The sequence below is a fragment of the Camelus ferus genome, chromosome 11 (genome assembly GCF_009834535.1).
Source record: "Camelus ferus isolate YT-003-E chromosome 11, BCGSAC_Cfer_1.0, whole genome shotgun sequence".
In the NCBI taxonomy this organism is placed as follows: domain Eukaryota; kingdom Metazoa; phylum Chordata; class Mammalia; order Artiodactyla; family Camelidae; genus Camelus; species Camelus ferus.
In genome coordinates, this window is record NC_045706.1 from 35804242 (window position 1) to 35821494 (window position 17253).

At 38.5% G+C, this 17253-nt stretch overlaps 1 protein-coding gene across 9 annotated transcripts in view; it reads right to left on the reverse strand.

Annotated features, from left to right (window-relative positions):
* The window catches only part of A1CF (APOBEC1 complementation factor), an 81051-nt gene extending 64542 nt beyond the window's left edge, over nucleotides 1-16509 (reverse strand). For 7 of the 9 annotated variants that reach the window (XM_032491421.1, XM_032491420.1, XM_032491418.1 and 4 more), the window contains exon 1: nucleotides 16389-16509. The gene's annotated coding sequence lies outside the window, so the exon portion shown is untranslated. The remainder of the gene's footprint in view (nucleotides 1-16388) is intronic. The other 2 variants (XM_032491424.1, XM_032491415.1) reach the window with 2 other exon arrangements.
* Nucleotides 16510-17253: the final 744 nt, after the last annotated feature.

The following is a 17253-nucleotide window of genomic DNA, read 5'->3' on the forward strand; positions in this document are numbered from 1 at the left end:
TAAAATTACAAACATGTTAACATCCATTTGTGATTAAAAACTCTCACCAAAGTGGGTATAGAGGGAACATATCTCAACATAATAAAAGCTATATATGACAACCCTATAGCCAGCATAGTACTCAACAGTGAAAAACTCAAAAGCTTCCCACTAAAATCTGGGACAAGACAAGGCTGCCCACTATCACCACTTCTATTCAACATAGACTTGGAAGTCCTAGCCACAGCAATCAGGCAAGACAGAGAAATAAAAGGGATCCAAATTGGAAAAGAAGAAGTGAAAGTGTCACTATATGCCGATGACGTGATACTATATATAGAAAACCCTAAAAGGTCCACACAAAAACTAATAGAAATAATTGAAGAATTCAGCAAGGTAGCAGGTTACAAGATTAACGTTCAAAAATCAGTTGCATTTCTTTACACTAATGATGAATCAACAGAAAAAGAAAGTGAAGAAACAATCCCCTTTAAAATAGCACCCAAAGTAATAAAATACCTAGGAATAAATCTAACAAAGGAGGTGAAAGACTTATACATGGAAAAGTATAAAACACTGATTAAGGAAATTAAAGAAGATTTAAAAAAATGGAAAGATATCCCATGCTCCTGGATTGGAAGAATCAGTATTGTTAAAATGTTCATACTGCCCAAGGCAATCTACAGATTTAATGCAATCCCTGTCAAATTACCCAGGACATATTTCACAGAACTAGAACAAATCATAATAAAATTTATACGGAATGACAAAAGACCTAGAATTGCCAAAACATTACTGAAGAAAAGGAAAGAGGCTGGAGGAATAACTCTCCCAGACTTCAGACAATACTACAGAGCTACAGTAATCAAAACAGCATGGTATCGGTACAAAAACAGACATATAGACCAATAGAACAGAATAGAGAGCCCAGAAATGAACCCACAAACTTTTGGTCAACTAATCTTCAACAAAGGAGGCAAGAATATACAATGGAATAAAGACAGTCTCTTCAGCAAATGGTGTTGGAAAAACTGGACAGCAGCATGTAAAGCAATGAAGCTAGAACACTCCCTTACACCATACACAAAAATAAACTCAAAATGGATCAAAGACTTAAACATAAGACAAGATACAATAAACCTCCTAGAAGAAAATATAGGCAAAACATTATCTGACATACATCTCAAAAAATGTTCTCCTAGGAAAGTCTACCCAAGCAATAGAAATAAAAGCAAGAATGAACAAATGGGACCTAATGAAACTTACAAGCTTCTGCACAGCAAAGGAAACCATAAGTAAAACAAAAAGGCAACCTACGGAATGGGAGAAAATTTTTGCAAATGAAACTGACAAAGGCTTGATCTCCAGAATATATAAGCAGCTCATACGACTTAACAAGAAAAGAACAAACAATCCAATGGGCAAAAGACCTAAACAAGCAATTCTCCAAGAAGACATACAAATGATCAATAGGCACATGAAAAAATGCTCAATATCACTAATTATCAGAGAAATGCAAATCAAAACTACAATGAGGTATCACCTCACACCAGTCAGAATGGCCATCATTCAAAAGGCCATAAATGACAAATGCTGGAGAGGCTGTGAAGAAAAGGGAACCCTCCTACACTGCTGGTGGGAATGCAGTTTGGTGCAGCCACTGTGGAAAACAGTATGGAGATTCCTCAAACAACTAGGAATAGATTTACCATATGACCCAGGAATCCAGTTCCTGGGCATGTATCCAGAAGGAACCCTACTTAAAAATGACACCTGCACCCCAGTGTTCATAGCAGCACTATTTACAATAGCCAAGACATGGAAACAGCCTAAATGTCCATCAACAGATGACTGGATAAAGAAGAAGTGGTATATGTATACAATGGAATACTATTCAGCCATAAAAAACTGACAACGTAACGCCATTTGCAGCAACATGGATGTTCCTGGAGAATGTCATTCTAAGTGAAATAAGCCAAAAAGAGAAAGAAAATACCATATGAGATCGCTCATATGTGGAATCTAAAAAAAAAAAAAAAACATAAATACAAAACAGAAACAGACTCATAGACATAGAATACAAACTTGTGGTTGCCAGGGAGGTAGGGGGTGGGAAGGGACAGACTGGGATTTCAAAATGTAGAATAGATAAACAAGATTATACTGTATAGGACAGGGAAATATATACAAGATCTATGGTGACTCACAGCAAAAAAAATGTGACAATGAATATGTATATATGTTCATGTATAACTGAAAAATTGTGCTTTACACTAGAATTTGACACAACGTTGTAAAATGACTATAACTCAATAAAAAAATGTAATAAAAATTACAAACATCTGTTATGGCAAAATAAAGTTGAAAAGAAACCCCAGACTGGAAGAAAATGATTGCCTCTTACATAATGTACAGAGAATTAATATCTGTGATATACAAAGAGTACTCTAAAATCAATAATAAAGGCTCATAAATCAGTGGACAAAGAGAAAGGACCTGAAGAGTCAATTCACAGAGAAAAAATAGTTTGTAAATTTATCATTTAAATATGGGCATCATCTTTAGTGATCAGAAAAGACAAAACAGAACCAAGATACCTTAGTTTTGCCCATTCTGTGGCAAAATTTGAAAAGATTTCAAATAATATGAATAATAAATATAGCTAACATTATTGACTATGTTCTAAAAACTTAAAATATAATTCATTTAATCCTCATAAACACTCAATTGGTTAGGTATTACATTCCTGTGATATAGATAATAAGCCAATATTAGGGAGGTTAATGTGCCCAAAATTAGTCAGGTAGTAAGTGGCAGAACCATGATTTGCATCTAGGTAGCTTGGGGCCAGAGTCTGTGCTCATAAATACTAAATTTGACTTCTCTTCATTTCTACTTAATAAAGTAATAAAGTAATAGTCAGGGAGAGAAGGGAGATTCTAATTTCTACCTAGCTTCCCTGAAAGTGTGAGGAACACCTGATATCGTGAGGAAACTGATGAAGGTGATGCTGTGAGTCTATGTTCCCTTCCATAGGGACAGATGTTCTTGGTCATTTAAAGCACTATGGTAATTTAGCCTCTTCACTTGAATGAAAATGTGCTCTTGTAATAAGACTTTTGAGTAGTGCCGTGGGTGGACTGTCTGATGGACACATCCAGGATCTGATCTCTTTAGGATACAGTCCAAAATGGACACATACATCACTCTTTGTCAGAGTGTAGGGTCATCATAGGAGACCAAGTGATGTATCATTTGACAGGATCTGACTGAATTTCACACTGATTTCTATTCCTATGTTTAAATTAAAGTGTTAGTTCCTTCTTCCCATTGATCTTTAGCTCCTCTGGGTTTTAGATGGCCGGAGAGGAAGAAGTCAGCCATGGATTAAATATCTGACGGAGTGGTGCAGTGGTGGGTAACCAAAGCCACAGGTACTTCTCATGGGCACCAAACACAACTCTTTTGGGAACAGGGTCTTCTCTCTCTCCTACCTCCACTTTCAAATGTCCATATAAATATTTTTTTTTTTTCCCTTCTCGGGTCTGTTACTCTCTCTCATTCTTTAATCCTGTACTTTGTTCTCTCTCTTGCTCCCTTGGTGACTGCCCTGGCTTAAGAAGTTGCTAATTCCATCTAGAAGGTATTCATATGTTTAAGACAAGTTACTAACAGTTGTAGAGAAGCAGTGCTGACAGACACACTTGCTAAAGAAATGGGTATTTTTGCAAAGATGTGTAGGACCAGCTGATCCTTTGATTACTGTTTGTTGATGTTTAATCGATTTCCCATCCTACTTGGAGTCATTCCAAGTCCTAAATAGAGTAACTTAAAATAGAAAAACCTAAGATGCTGGGGAAATTGCATCGCAGTAAAAATATCTATAGAGAAAAATAAAATTATACCAGAGAAAAAATACTATTGGAGCTACCAACTTAGAATTTATTGGAGAAAAACAACAAACAGATGTACAATAGACAAATGATTGTATTGCAATTTTTTACATCTCTTTGTGTGTATAGATGTATGTATATATACACACATCTGGACTAATCAGGGCAAGCAGGGGGTGAGGAGGCATGACTTCCCAACTTTTTAAAAAAAATAATTTAAAATCAGGGATCACACACAATCTCTTTTGAAAATAAAAAGTTACCTAAACTCTTGGGAAAGTTAAGCACAGTCATCTGGCCCACAGATCATCATTATTGCAAAACAGTCCTGACATCTGGAAATCCTTCTTTTTTTGTTTGAGGAAAAAGTAATTTCAAGTAGTCAGAAATTTTTATTTTCATTTAAAAGTCTGTTTAAAATTGCATAATTTATGGTCCAGTAGAAACACCTCCTGCTTTAGCATATTCTCATTAAGTGGACATTATAGAGGTACATTTTATCTGCTTCAAAAGACATTTCACCATTTATTTGCTTCAAATGCCCTTTAAATATCAACAAAGAGCCTTTAAATCCCTGGAATTTAGCTTGAAACTATAAATCACACAAGGAAAGACAGGAGAAGAAGCATTGACCTATGCATGTCTTATCAAGGTAGGGCTGAGATTTAACTGCAAGTGTTCCTAAATTTTAGCAGGAACTATGGAGAAAAAACAGACTCCCTACCTGGCCTCACGTTATAATCACCTGTACTTGGGCATCACCCTTGCCACCCCCAGAGGGATTCTGATTCAACTGGTCTGGAGTGGAGCCCAGGAAATGCTATGGTTTAAAGCCTCCTCAGGTGATAATACGCAGCCAAGTTTAGAACTGCTGAATTAAGCTCTGGTCTATACATGTTAAATGTCAAACAAAATGAAACATGGAGAGTAATTGAATTCATTCCACCTGCCAAATAGTTGGGATGGATAAAAGAATTACTAAAAAGAAGACAAAATTCTATAAAAGAAAGGCAGAGGCTAGATTACAGGAGAAAGTGAATAATCCAGAATCTTCTCGACTAATTGCCCTGCTACGTTTTCATCACTTTTAATAAGTAAATGTTTTCATAATTGCCAGTATTTAGGGATAATGTCCATGAAATACCAAAAAGTAACATTTTCCCTAGATTCTGGTGTAAGTGATTTGTATTCAACTCCGTTTCCATGAGGACCAATAAATAAGGTATTCATATTACCACTGTGTGGGTAAAACAATTACTTGTCATGGTTCTATGTATGGAGGGGAAGTAAAAGCTATGAGGCAGAGAAAGGATAAAGAGTAGAAAGTAAGGATAGATTTTAGAAGAGAGAGGAGCAGGTGTAGGAAGTAGTTGAGTCAAGTTAACAGTGAAGCAGCTCGTAGATCTATGAATCCCCTGCTGCTGAAGTCTTTACAGCCTCTTTATCCAGAACAGCCTCGGGTGAGGCTCCTCATGAAGTCTGGATCTTGACTCTATTCCTGCTTTCTGTACGTATGTATCCCTACTTGTTGCTTTCCTTCCTCCTACCTCCATCCTCCACCTCGTCTTCCATGACTAGACCTAACCTGAGTTTAGCCAAAGTGTGGAATGAAACTTCCCTGCGTTCTACCTCTAAGCACTGCCTCTCTGTTCTGCACACCACTGCTAGATCCTCTCCCCAAAATGTCCATTGTAATATTCTTCTGCTCAAAAACCTTCACTGGTCTCATCATTAACTATAAAGAAGCAGTCCAGCCCCTTAGCCTGACATCCAGAATCTGCCGTGATCTGGTCCTAACTCTAATTTCATGACTCAGTCTCAGTGCAGATTTAGAGCTGTTCTGTGCTCGAGCCCATCAGGTCTCCCAGACACACCAGTTGCTTCTTTTCTTATTTCTTAGGTCCCTTTGTTCTTACTTCCAATTTGCCATGTGTCTAGAGTCCTCATCCTTATTTTCACACTTTCCTTGGCTGAAGTGAATTTATGCCTGTGCCATCAGGTTGTGTGTGGTTGCGTATATGCAGGATTGCACAAGCACACGTGTGACCATGAATGTGTATATATACCCAGAAGTGAATAAACTCCTGGTGGCCAGTATTGACAGCACAACATCACACAGGAGACCTCACTATACAGCTCTTTCCTTTTGTTGTTGACTCTGACACCACCACTCCCTTGCAAATCCAGCCTCTGCTCAACTTGGATAAGAATATCAGAAACTGAAGTCCTTGTAAGTGACTTGTACGTGACAACACTGAAGATTGAGAGATGAATAACAAATAGTTTTTTAATCCGAAAAAGATTTTGGAAAATTTTAACAGCAGGTGGAAACTGCATATGTTAAAGCAGGGAGTGGCTAATGGGGAGGAAATGGAGAGCCTTAAGGTCAGACAACATGAGTAGTGTTCTAATTCCTTAAGTTATATTGTGATGGTTCATTTTATGAGTCAACTTGACTGGGCCACAGGGTGCCCAGACATGTGGCCAAACATTATTCTGTGTGTGTCAACCAGGATGTCTCTGGATGAGACAGTGTTTGAATTGGTAGACTATGTGAGGTGGATTGCCCTCCCTGATGTGGGTGGGGCTCACCTAATCAGTTGAAGACTTGAATAGCCTGACAAGGCTAAGTAAGCAGGAACTCTGCCTGCCTGAGTACTTCCTTAAGTTGGGACATCAGTCTTTTCTTGCCTTCAGAGTTAAATTGAAACATTTGCTTTTCTTGGGTCTTGAGCCTGCCAGCTTTCAGACAAGAATTACACGTTAGCTCTCCTGGGCCTCAAGCTTGCCCACTCTAGATCTTGGGGCTCCTCAGCCTCTATAATCAGGTAGGCCAATTCCTTATAATAAACCTTTGTTTAATCTACTGATAGAAAAATAGATTTATATGCATCTTATAGATATTAGAACAACGACAACACTAAAACCATTTATGCATATGTATTAGCCAACTGGAATTCCAATTGAAATATTTCTTCTTTTCTGGAGAACCCTGGCTGATACATATACATAAGTGGTTTTGGTGTTGTCATTGCTCCAGGGCGTGTAAGGTCAGGGTAAAGATGGATGTTGTGTTACCTTCACTCAGTAATAATAACCCAGCTCTGCCCACATGCCTGACTTCCTTAAAGATCCCTGCCAAGGAGAAGGGGCAGAGTTCAGAAATTCTAGAATCACACAGCCTAGCAGGAAGAGCAGAATTTCTTTGCATGTGTGTTTAATTTCTAAGTTGACTTACAAATCAGTAAAGTGATAATCACAACACAATATCTTTCAGCTTAAAAGCAGATGTTTGTTCAGTAATCCTGGGGCCAATTATTTGTGTGGCAGATTAAGAGACCTGATGAGCTGTGGGTGCTGTACTTCATTTGTTCTCTGTCTGTTGTTACCATGTCTGTTTTTATTCTTGCTGAGATTGTCCTTTTGAACTTAGTTGCCATATCTGGTTTCTTCAGACCAATCTGGAAAAATTAAGTTGAAAACTCAATTCTCACCAAGGCTGCCAATCACTGACACTGACTAATGGAATACGTTCGATCCTGGAGTGAAACATACAAAATCCAGGTATCTAAAGCTCTGTATTACAGTGGCCCTGAGGCAATCTGACATTTGTAATAAAAGACAGCCTTATGTTTCCCTTAAAAACACAGATTATATTGATTCTGATCTTGTACTAACTTAACCTGCGTTGGCATAAACTGCTGTTATTAAATGCTTGCCTCCTTATTTCTAGTCAGCCACTGAGTTCTGATACTTTGCTTCTTTTGAATTCCTACTGCCATTAATTATATATATGCCATCGTTTAATACCTAGATCATTGTAATTCAGCCTCTGGTCTTTTCTAACTCTAATACTATATTCATAACACTGGTTGATTTTCTTCATTATCCATTTTATATTACTCTTCTATTAAATTAAGTTCAGTGCCCTTTTATAGCCATATCAATGAATGTCAATTTTTCTATTTTATTATCTATCAAATTTCTCCAGTGTTGTACTCTGTAATTTCCAGTGTATACCTTCCCTCTACTCAGGGATGGCTAGGAGTTAGGAGAAGAAGAGAGCAGAAAGCGTCTCTAGGGGACAGAGGTACAAACGAAAACAGTATGGATGGCTGAGAAATTGAATGTGGCTAGAATGTTGAATGCAAGTTGGGAGGGGGTTTCTCGAGGGAGGGAGGGAGAGTGACAGCAGAGAAGAATGGTAAGGTGGGCAAGAATTAAGCTGATATTGGCATGATCGAGCGTTCTCATTGTATTATGAAGTCACTGGAATCAGCATGGAAAAATTCTAACAGGACCCTGTGTACTTGGGAAAGATGAATCCTTGAGTTTTGTTGAGAATAGTTTAAAGGTGGAAAGACTAGTTGAGAGATGGATGAGAAAAGAAAAAGGAGAGCAGAAGTATAATTGATTAAGGAATGTAGGATGAAAAGAGGAAGGGCCATGAACTCCCCAAGGATATGCACTCAGCTTCTTAGCTCCAGCCCTGAGCACTGGACCTGGTGCTTAGTGGACATTTAATACATATTTGCTGAACAGAATGGAAATTTTATGTAGCCCCTCTGACTACTCCAGACTTTATATTCTTTTTCCTAACTTTCTAGTTTCACCACGTGATATTAGAAGACACCACATTTCGCCCTGTGTTGTTCATTATCGATTCCCAAGTATAAGCGTGTCATGGTAGAAAAACCGTGGGATTATGAATTCAGACTTAGGTTCAATTGTCAAGTTCCACCCCTTAATAACTTTGCAGATTTGGGTCAGGTTATTTAACCAGGTCCCAGTTGCTTCTTTTCAAAATTGGGGATGATGATGCCTGCCTCATCAGGTTGTTATAGTGATTCTAAGTGGTTGGATGAGTACACAGCACAGAACTTGGTATATGACACTCACTAATGTTTTTCTTTATCTCTTCTACTTCTTCCCCATCTCTCCCCAGTTAGGTGGCTGTGTTATTCAACAAATAGCATTGTGCATCTGTTATGTGCATAACACTGTGTTAGGTCTGGGAATTGAAAACTAAATAGGATAATTTTCTTGCTTTCAGGAACTCCCTAATTTAGTATGGTAAATAATACTCATTTCTAGCAAAGTAAGAGACCTTAGCGAAGGGGGGGATTAATTATCCTGGGACTGCTGTGGGAGCTCTGGAGAACCTTTCATGGGTTCCTTGATTTTAAGGACCTATGTACAAAGAAATATTGTATCAAACACAGCATCTGGAATAATGCTGAACTCAAACAAGGGCCCAATAAATCACTTCCCAATGGGTAAATTAACATAATAATCCCACAATAATCTTTCATCTAGCCATTTTCCTTAAAATGGACGCTAATGCCAATCCTTTCCATGGCATTCCTGATGCTCCACTGTGCCCCCATAAATAATTTTCTCTTTGGGGTCTGTTGCCATTCTTGTGCAGAGGTCTGATTTGGGGGCAGTTTATATTAGCTCATGACTACTTCTTTTATCATGCTTGTAACCATACTACCCTTCAACAATCCGCATCTTTACAAGTGGCTTTGAGTACTTCAGTGGGTTTTTTGGTTGTTGTTGTAACTATGAAAATATCAGAGGCAGAGAGGGTTTGCTCTCTGGTCTGAAGAGCCACTCTGCTTCCCTTACTAATTACCCAGCTTCCTTCAAATCATGCCATATCGACTTAATTAGGAGGCCCTGCCTGTGATAGAGAAGAACATCTCTGTCTTGGAAAAAAATTGCAGCAGAATCAGGGAGAAGTTGTTCCCAATTTGCACTGCAAGCCAGTCATGGGGATAGTTGATTTCTAAGCCACTGATTTCTTGGCTAAGAAACACTTTCTACATGTTGACCTCAGGGCCTCTCTCTCCTAACCATTTTCTTCTAGTAAAGCATTGTGCAATCAGCACAGAGATGAGATGAGATGAGAATTACAGCTGCAATAGCTGAGGCTTATGCACACTTCCTTAATATTATTCTAAGACCTTCATGTGTAATTTCTGATCTAGTCCTCCAAACAACCTTGACTTTACAGCAGAGGAAACAGGTACAAAGAAGTTAACTTACTGAAGGTCCATAGCTAGTGAGTGGTGGAGCCAGGTCCAGGTATTCTGGGTCCAGAACCTTCTGTTTTAACATTATTATCGCCTCCCCCTTTGCCAGGCCAGCACAATGAATCATCTTTGTTTCACTGGGATTTTGGGAATCCTTTGAAATCATGAGTTATTATTATTGGGAGTAATAAACTGAATTACTATTCGAGGAAATATTTGGCTTTATGGCTTATTTTGAAAGGCAAATAAAAAATAAGAGTTTCTAGACCTTAGACTAAGTTTTCCCCTTATCTTTACTATCCTATGGGACCATACAATGGCATTCCCTGATTGATTCCAATTACGCTAAATGCATTCATGTTAAATAACTTATAAAATGAGGGAGAGACATGGAGGGATTGGTATCTGGTAAGTGTGGTGTTCAAATGACTTTAATAATAAATCAAAATTATTTAATAAGTAAATTCTTCCTCAAAGATCCGACAAACACCTTCCATTCAAGTGCCTTTTGTTGTCCTCTGATTGCCCATGACACCTCACCCCAGGCCATCTCTCCTCTGCAGCTTCTCTTCCCCACCATCAAAACTTAGCTGGCCCTAAGTACCATTTCACAAGGCTTTACCAGGCTAGTTAATATGCGAGGGGATTTTAGGCTCCCTTGTGTTCCTGAACATTACAACCTTGTTGTATCCCAACTAATTTGTATTTTAAAAAGGGACTTCTGGAAACATACTCTTTTTGATCCAAAATGAGTAACTCTATGGAGGCTGATGGAGATGCTATTTGGGTGCATCTGGGTCTCAATTTAAAGCTCCAAATTAGGTCAGTTTAAATATGGGATTCCCTCAGCATTCATAGACCCAGCAACCCAGTTATTCTTTCCCAGGGGAGAAGGGTGTGTCCTCCAGGTGGGAGGGGCTGTGTCCTTTTCAGATACTGACAGAATTTGGGGGTAAGGCAGCTGAGTCACTCAGGACGATTACTTGGTGTTTTCAGAAATGCTTCCCCCGAGTCCCTGGCACCTGTGTCTGCATGTATATCCTCTGTAATCTGGCCTGGCAGGCTCTCAGTTACAAGATGAGTCTCCTTGAGCTGAGCCTCTGGCTGTCTGAGTCTGTGAATGGGACTCCGCATGAGGGGATATTCCTCTTCGCCTTCGAGGTCCTATTAACCTGCCCCCCCCAGAGCTTGTGTAGAGAATCAGGCTGAATTAGAGATGCTGCACAGTGGGAGGTGGTAGAGCGCGAAGGGCCTGGCTGAGACTCCCCGTGGGTTCTTGCCCTAACAAAGTGTCTTTTATCCTTGGGAACCTCATTGAGCTCTTCTCTGTCAAATAAAGGACCTCAAAGTTTCCTTCTAATGCCAAGGCTCAATGCTTCTCAGTCTTCCGTTTATGCTGTTTGCAGGGTGCTGTGTTCCTGTCTGCTGGAGGTCACTCCTGTTTCTGCTGCTTATTAGCTGTGTGATCTTGGACGAGTTTTCCCACGTCCCTGAGACATCACCTCTTTACTGGAAAACTGATACTGCACTAGTGCCTTTTCCGTAGGATTAAATGAGTTAATCTATGTGCCTGGCATATGGCAGGAGCTATATAAGGCTGTAAGAGCTATTGTTCATTTCATTGTTATCGTCAGCGTACAGTGTCCGTCAGTTGCCAGTGAATGCCTGAACTGTGAGGCACTGTTAGGAGTCTTCAGGAAAGAGGATTGGAAAGAGAGGGTTCCTGAGGCAGGCATTCGTACATGCCAACACAGTTTTCCCCTCCATAATATCAGACGTTTTTATTTCTGACTTTCACTGCAAGTTATCAGAGGTTTTAGGGTAATAAGCCAATTTACTTCAAGCAGAAGGCCCCAGCTGAGCACTGGTTGTGTTTACAAACCTAACAGAAGAACTGGATGGAAGGATACTAAAGATGAACTGATAGAAATGAAAATCAGTAGCACTTACACATCATACCCTGCCCGTGCACTGCCAGTCCTTTAGGACACGCTGTATCTCCTCTTCTTTCACTGTGTTAGTTACAGCATCTGCACTGGTTTAAATCTTTTTAGGGTTGTTTTCCTCTGGGACCTGCATGGGGCTAGTTTTCGTCTCACTTTCCGTGTGGATCCTTAGGTCCTCTCTTCACACTTTCATCAAACCTCTTAATTAATTCATCAACAGATCAGGTAATGTCCCGCACAGTCTTTGAAGGCTCCCTCTGCAGTCTGCACTATTGCTACACAAAAGAGCTAGGCTTATAAACTCTAGGTGGGAGCATCTTTCAATTAACTAGCTTTGAACAATTGGAATGATAAATAATGACAGTTACCTTGAAGAATACCTGAAGTATTACCCTAGGCATACTCAATTGACTAAGAAGAAATTTAGCTTTAAAAAAAAATCTAAATTCTTCTGTGTAAAACGCTTGGTAAACGAGAATATTCTATAGACATAAGGTATCATCATAGTTAATTCTACTGTGTAAATCTAGTGGTCTTAAGTCAATTGGGCATCCCAAAACAGTGGTCATTTTTTAACTACTAGGGAAAGAGAAGACATCACTATGTCACTGAAGTTAGTTAATATGCGAGGGGATTTTAGGCTCCCTTGTGTTCCTGAACATTCCAACCTCATTGTATCCCAACTAATTTGTATTTTAAAAAGGAACTTCTGGAAACATACTCTTTTTGATCCAAAATGAATAACTCTATGGAGGCTGATGGAGCTGCTATTTGGGTGCATCTGGGTCTCAATTTAAAGCTCCAAATTAGGTCATTTTACAGAATTGCAAACCAATTTGCTCACTTACTCATTCTCTCTGGCCAAACTGTCATGTGCTAATTCTCTTTAGTCATATTATTGACTGGGGAAGAATGGTACATAACATAACCTTGCAAACTAGAGGGAGTTACCTTAGTAATAATAATAATAATAACAATTATTATTATTAATTATTATTTCGCTTTTAATATTAGCAGGGACTGAGCCCTGTTGGAATAAGCAAATCTGCAAAATGTTTTCCATGTGATCATTAATAACTACGTATATAAAATTCCACATACATATCTGAATAAGGAAAGTACAAACTTAGTTTATGTATCTTTACAAGAAAATCCAATTAGAGAGCTAAGGATACCACTATATTTTAGTTAAGACACCCAATTTTACAAAGGGAAATCTTTTAATTTTTGGTTTGGCTTAATCAAAAATATCCATCATAAACTTTTTACTTATTAAATTAAAAATTCTGAATAGTTTTTAAAGCTGATAACCTAGTTGGACTAGGTTTGATGAAATAAAATGATAAACTAGCTTTTCTGAGCCAATCAGCAGTAAATATTTGTCTCTTACCGCCTGGATCTTACATTACCAGGCCGAGGAGCAGATGGGGTTTAGATTGCTAATACAGAATGTCGCCGCAGAAGTGCTGCTCCATTTCCAGATGCTTTCCCTGGGGGGAGTTTGGGGTTAGAACTGCACTTTAGAGGAGCCTAGTTACTGTTTCCATGAGTAAGATAAAATGGTGTTTATCCTCCGTGGATCAATACTGTTTTGTTTGAACTTATTGAGTCATTTGGAGACACATAAGGTAACGACAACCATTGTGCAATAGTACCCGACGTCCTACCCAGCTTCCTGAGGGGTGACAATATTTTAAAAGATAGTTATTGAAACAGACTTTTAACAACAACTGGCCGTGTGATGAAATGAACAACACACTGTGGCGGCCATCCTGTGGGTTTCAGTGAAAAGGGCCTGGGGTTTTTAACTAAGCTTTCTTGAGCAACATTCTCTAACATAAAAATAATCTACTCTGCTTTTTTGTAGAGTTAAAGAAAATTATAAGTTCTCTTATTTTCTGAATAAATGGGATAGAGTTTCTATTTGTGACTAATCAAACCTTCGTTGTTTATGTACAGTTTTTGATTTAAGTGATACTAGCGTTGTTTTGACAGAGACGAGCTAATGGGTAAGTTTGGAAAGTTTTAGGAAGCTTTCCTGGAGGATTTTACAAATAGAGAAGTGGAAAGGGAAGGGAATTTTGCTGAATTCCTTATGTGTGCCCGGGACTGTGCTTAACTCCTTTGCTTTATTATCTCATTTCATCTTTACTAAATTCTGCAGGACAGATTTTACCCCCGTTTTACATTTGAAGAATCTGAGATTCAGGGAAGTTGAGTATCATGCCCAAGGTCACAAACTGAGGGAGTTTTGGAACAAACATTCCAGCCCAGCTCTGTCAGGAGAAAAGTCCAGAGTTCTGTCTATGATTAATTTAGAAAGTCTCTAGTAAGTTAGGCATGGTCCTGTTTGATGGAAGATAGACTATGAGGTCCCATAGAGGTTTCCGGTTGTGATGATTTCAATAGTGATGATTTCCATCAATTCTGGTTGTTATGAATGCTGGACTTGGACTCTAAAAGTGATTTGTTGGATCTTAATCTGTGTTCTGAGGACGCCCATTTCTGAGAGACATTAATAGATGTTACCAAAAGATGTTATGTTATAAATGAAGGAAAGAAAACATTGCCTACTCTTCTGCATATTTACGGTGAATGAACACATTTTCACATGGAGTAAATCTCCAGCGTGAGAACAGTCTGAGGGTTATATGCTTAGGCTCTGGAGTCAGACCACCTGCCTGGGAAAGCTGGTCCTGCCCCTTCCTAACTGGGTAATGTTCAGCCTGTTGGGCAACTCATTTGTGTTTCTATTTTCTTGTTTTGTAAAATGTTGTAATAGTACCTACCTTACATGGCTGGTCTAAGAATAACATGAGATAAATGCATGGAGAGTACATTTGGCAGTATGCTTAATAAGTGTCTGTTACTGTTACTATTAATGAAAATGCTCATGTAGTAACAAGAGCTGCTTTAACTTGTCTAATCACCATTTCCTCAACTTCCTTGACACTGGAGTCACTTTATTGAGCCACATATATTAAAGTCCACTGAATACAGTGTAGGAAATCTTGTATTTGAAATGACCAAACCAACTTGGTTTTAGCCCAGTTGGAAATGATAACTAAATATTCACTTTTTTCATATCCATTATGTCATTTTATGTTTGCCCATAACAACTAATTTCTTTTCCTGACAGTTATCTTTCCCCTTCCCTTACACTTGATAAATAATAAATTGAAACAGTAAAATATGAGAAGTGTATCACATGGGAAGTTTCGATATTGTTCCCCATAATATGGCCCTTCAAAAATGAACCTGTAAGTCATTTGTTTATTACCTGTATTTAGCAGGGGAAGGCCTCAGCACTTTGACAAGTAAGTGATTTCACTTCTATTTTCAGACCTATTGTGTGCATCTCAGCACATATTATAAAGAATGTTTCAGAACAGGCCGGCACATCTTTGATGGTCCTAAATTACAACTAGAGTTAGGTTTGCCCATGCACGTTTTGCAAAACACTAATCCTGCAGAATACACAAATAATGCTGCATTCATCACCTTTTTGGAGACACACAAAACACATCTGAAACATCCTATAATAAAGAAGCTTCTTTGACCTGGAACTCATTCTCCTTGGAACTTACTTTGGTAATTGTAGAAGAGAAGTATTTCTATCAGAGAATTTAAGAGGATTCTGGAAAGAATGGGATATTCCTGGTAATTGCCCTGATTGATTTCTTATTTTAGATGAAATACCATCATTTTCTGATTGTGTATTTTCTTTTTAGAGTGAACAAAATGATGGTGTGGAGTATACCCACTGCAGCACAGTTGCCCAGACCATCCTGAAAGGAAAATATCTAATAATTAGCCAGCCATCTCAGGGTTGAGATTTAGTAAACTCAAAGCCAATCATTTTCCATGACTGTTTCTGTTTTGGGTTTTTTTTCCCTAGAATGACAAGTAAATAGATTATGGCATTCCTTTGGTTAGTATAGTAATGGCAGAAGAAACAGCAAGAATTCAGCAAGGTGGTTTTTGTTTCTTGTTTTGTTTTTGGGTTTTGGTGGTGGTGCAGGATAAAGGAGGAGAGGGAAGGAGATGATTGAATAGATGAAGTCTAAAGTATAGAAGAAATGATGACCCATTCAGAGAATTCAGAGTCTGCCAGTGATGTTAATACTTTTGCTAATTACACTTTTATGTTTCCCGGATCCTAGGAGCAGGCAGGCAGGCAGGCAGGCAGGCAGGCAACCACAACTCTCCCTGCTGTCTGGCTGTTGCTAAATACACTCTCAGAAGTATTAGCCCTTGAACGCCAAATGGTAAATCTACATATTTAAGCCCCAGAAATTGATTAAATCAAACAGCAAACAATGGCTGCTATCGCATTTTGAGTTTATATGATCATTCTAACTGTTTTCTTTTGTTTTCGGGTTGCTTCGTTAGTATGAAAACAAACTAGAAAAATCCCTGAATTCAGCTCTATGGTAGAAGAGGGTAACAGCTTTTTTCATTGCATTCCCACTGATCCACACTGCACTGTTCCACAGAGTTGAAATAGAAAAAGCAAAACACATGGACCATACCTGAGTGATTTCAGAGATCCCCACCCGGAAAAGGTTTCCTTGATTATGGCGAATTCAGCGTGTCACTCGGGTTATGCTCTAATCATCATATCAAACTCCAAAGGTTCAGTGGCTTTAGGTTTGGTTTACAATTCCTGGGAGTTAAACTTTAACTCACCCTGTCTCTTGCATCCATGTAGCCCTTTGACCAGATAATTGGGTCACTACAACCCAAGCAGAATCTACAAAATTACTCTTGTCATTTGTTTACAATATTAAAATGAATTTTGCATTAAAAGTCATTGATGTGAATATTCTTTTGATGCTCTTTTAAGTGACATATTTAAAAAGTAGGACTCCCTGCCATGTGGGTAACTAAGCTTTTCTTTATGTTAGCTCCCTTGTTTTCTGCTATTCCAAAATGATTTTAAGTCTAAGGTAATTTAGGAGAATGTTTTTCTTTTTCCTTTTTTCCACACTTCTTATATCACTCTATTTCATGGAGTAGAGTGTGGAGTTTTAGGTCAAGTATGTAGATAGATGCTGGCTTTGAAAAATAAAACACACAAAGCATTTATATAACCAAACAAATAGGGTCAGATCAGGTTGGGGAAAGCAGGCTTCTTTTTATACAAGCTGCTCATTCAGATTTTAAGAGGGAACCATTGAAAACTATGAAAACAGAATAATCAGCTGTGGACAGAGGTTAGATGAGAGCCGGGGATATTGTTCATTGCTTGAAATCTCAGTGGTAACTCTGCTTTTTGAAGAATAGGGAAATGTTAACCTAGAAAGAGAAAGAAAAATACCATGTGATATCACTTATGTGTGGAATCAAAAAAAGAAAAGAAATAAGAAAGAGAACACCAATGAACTCATCTACAAA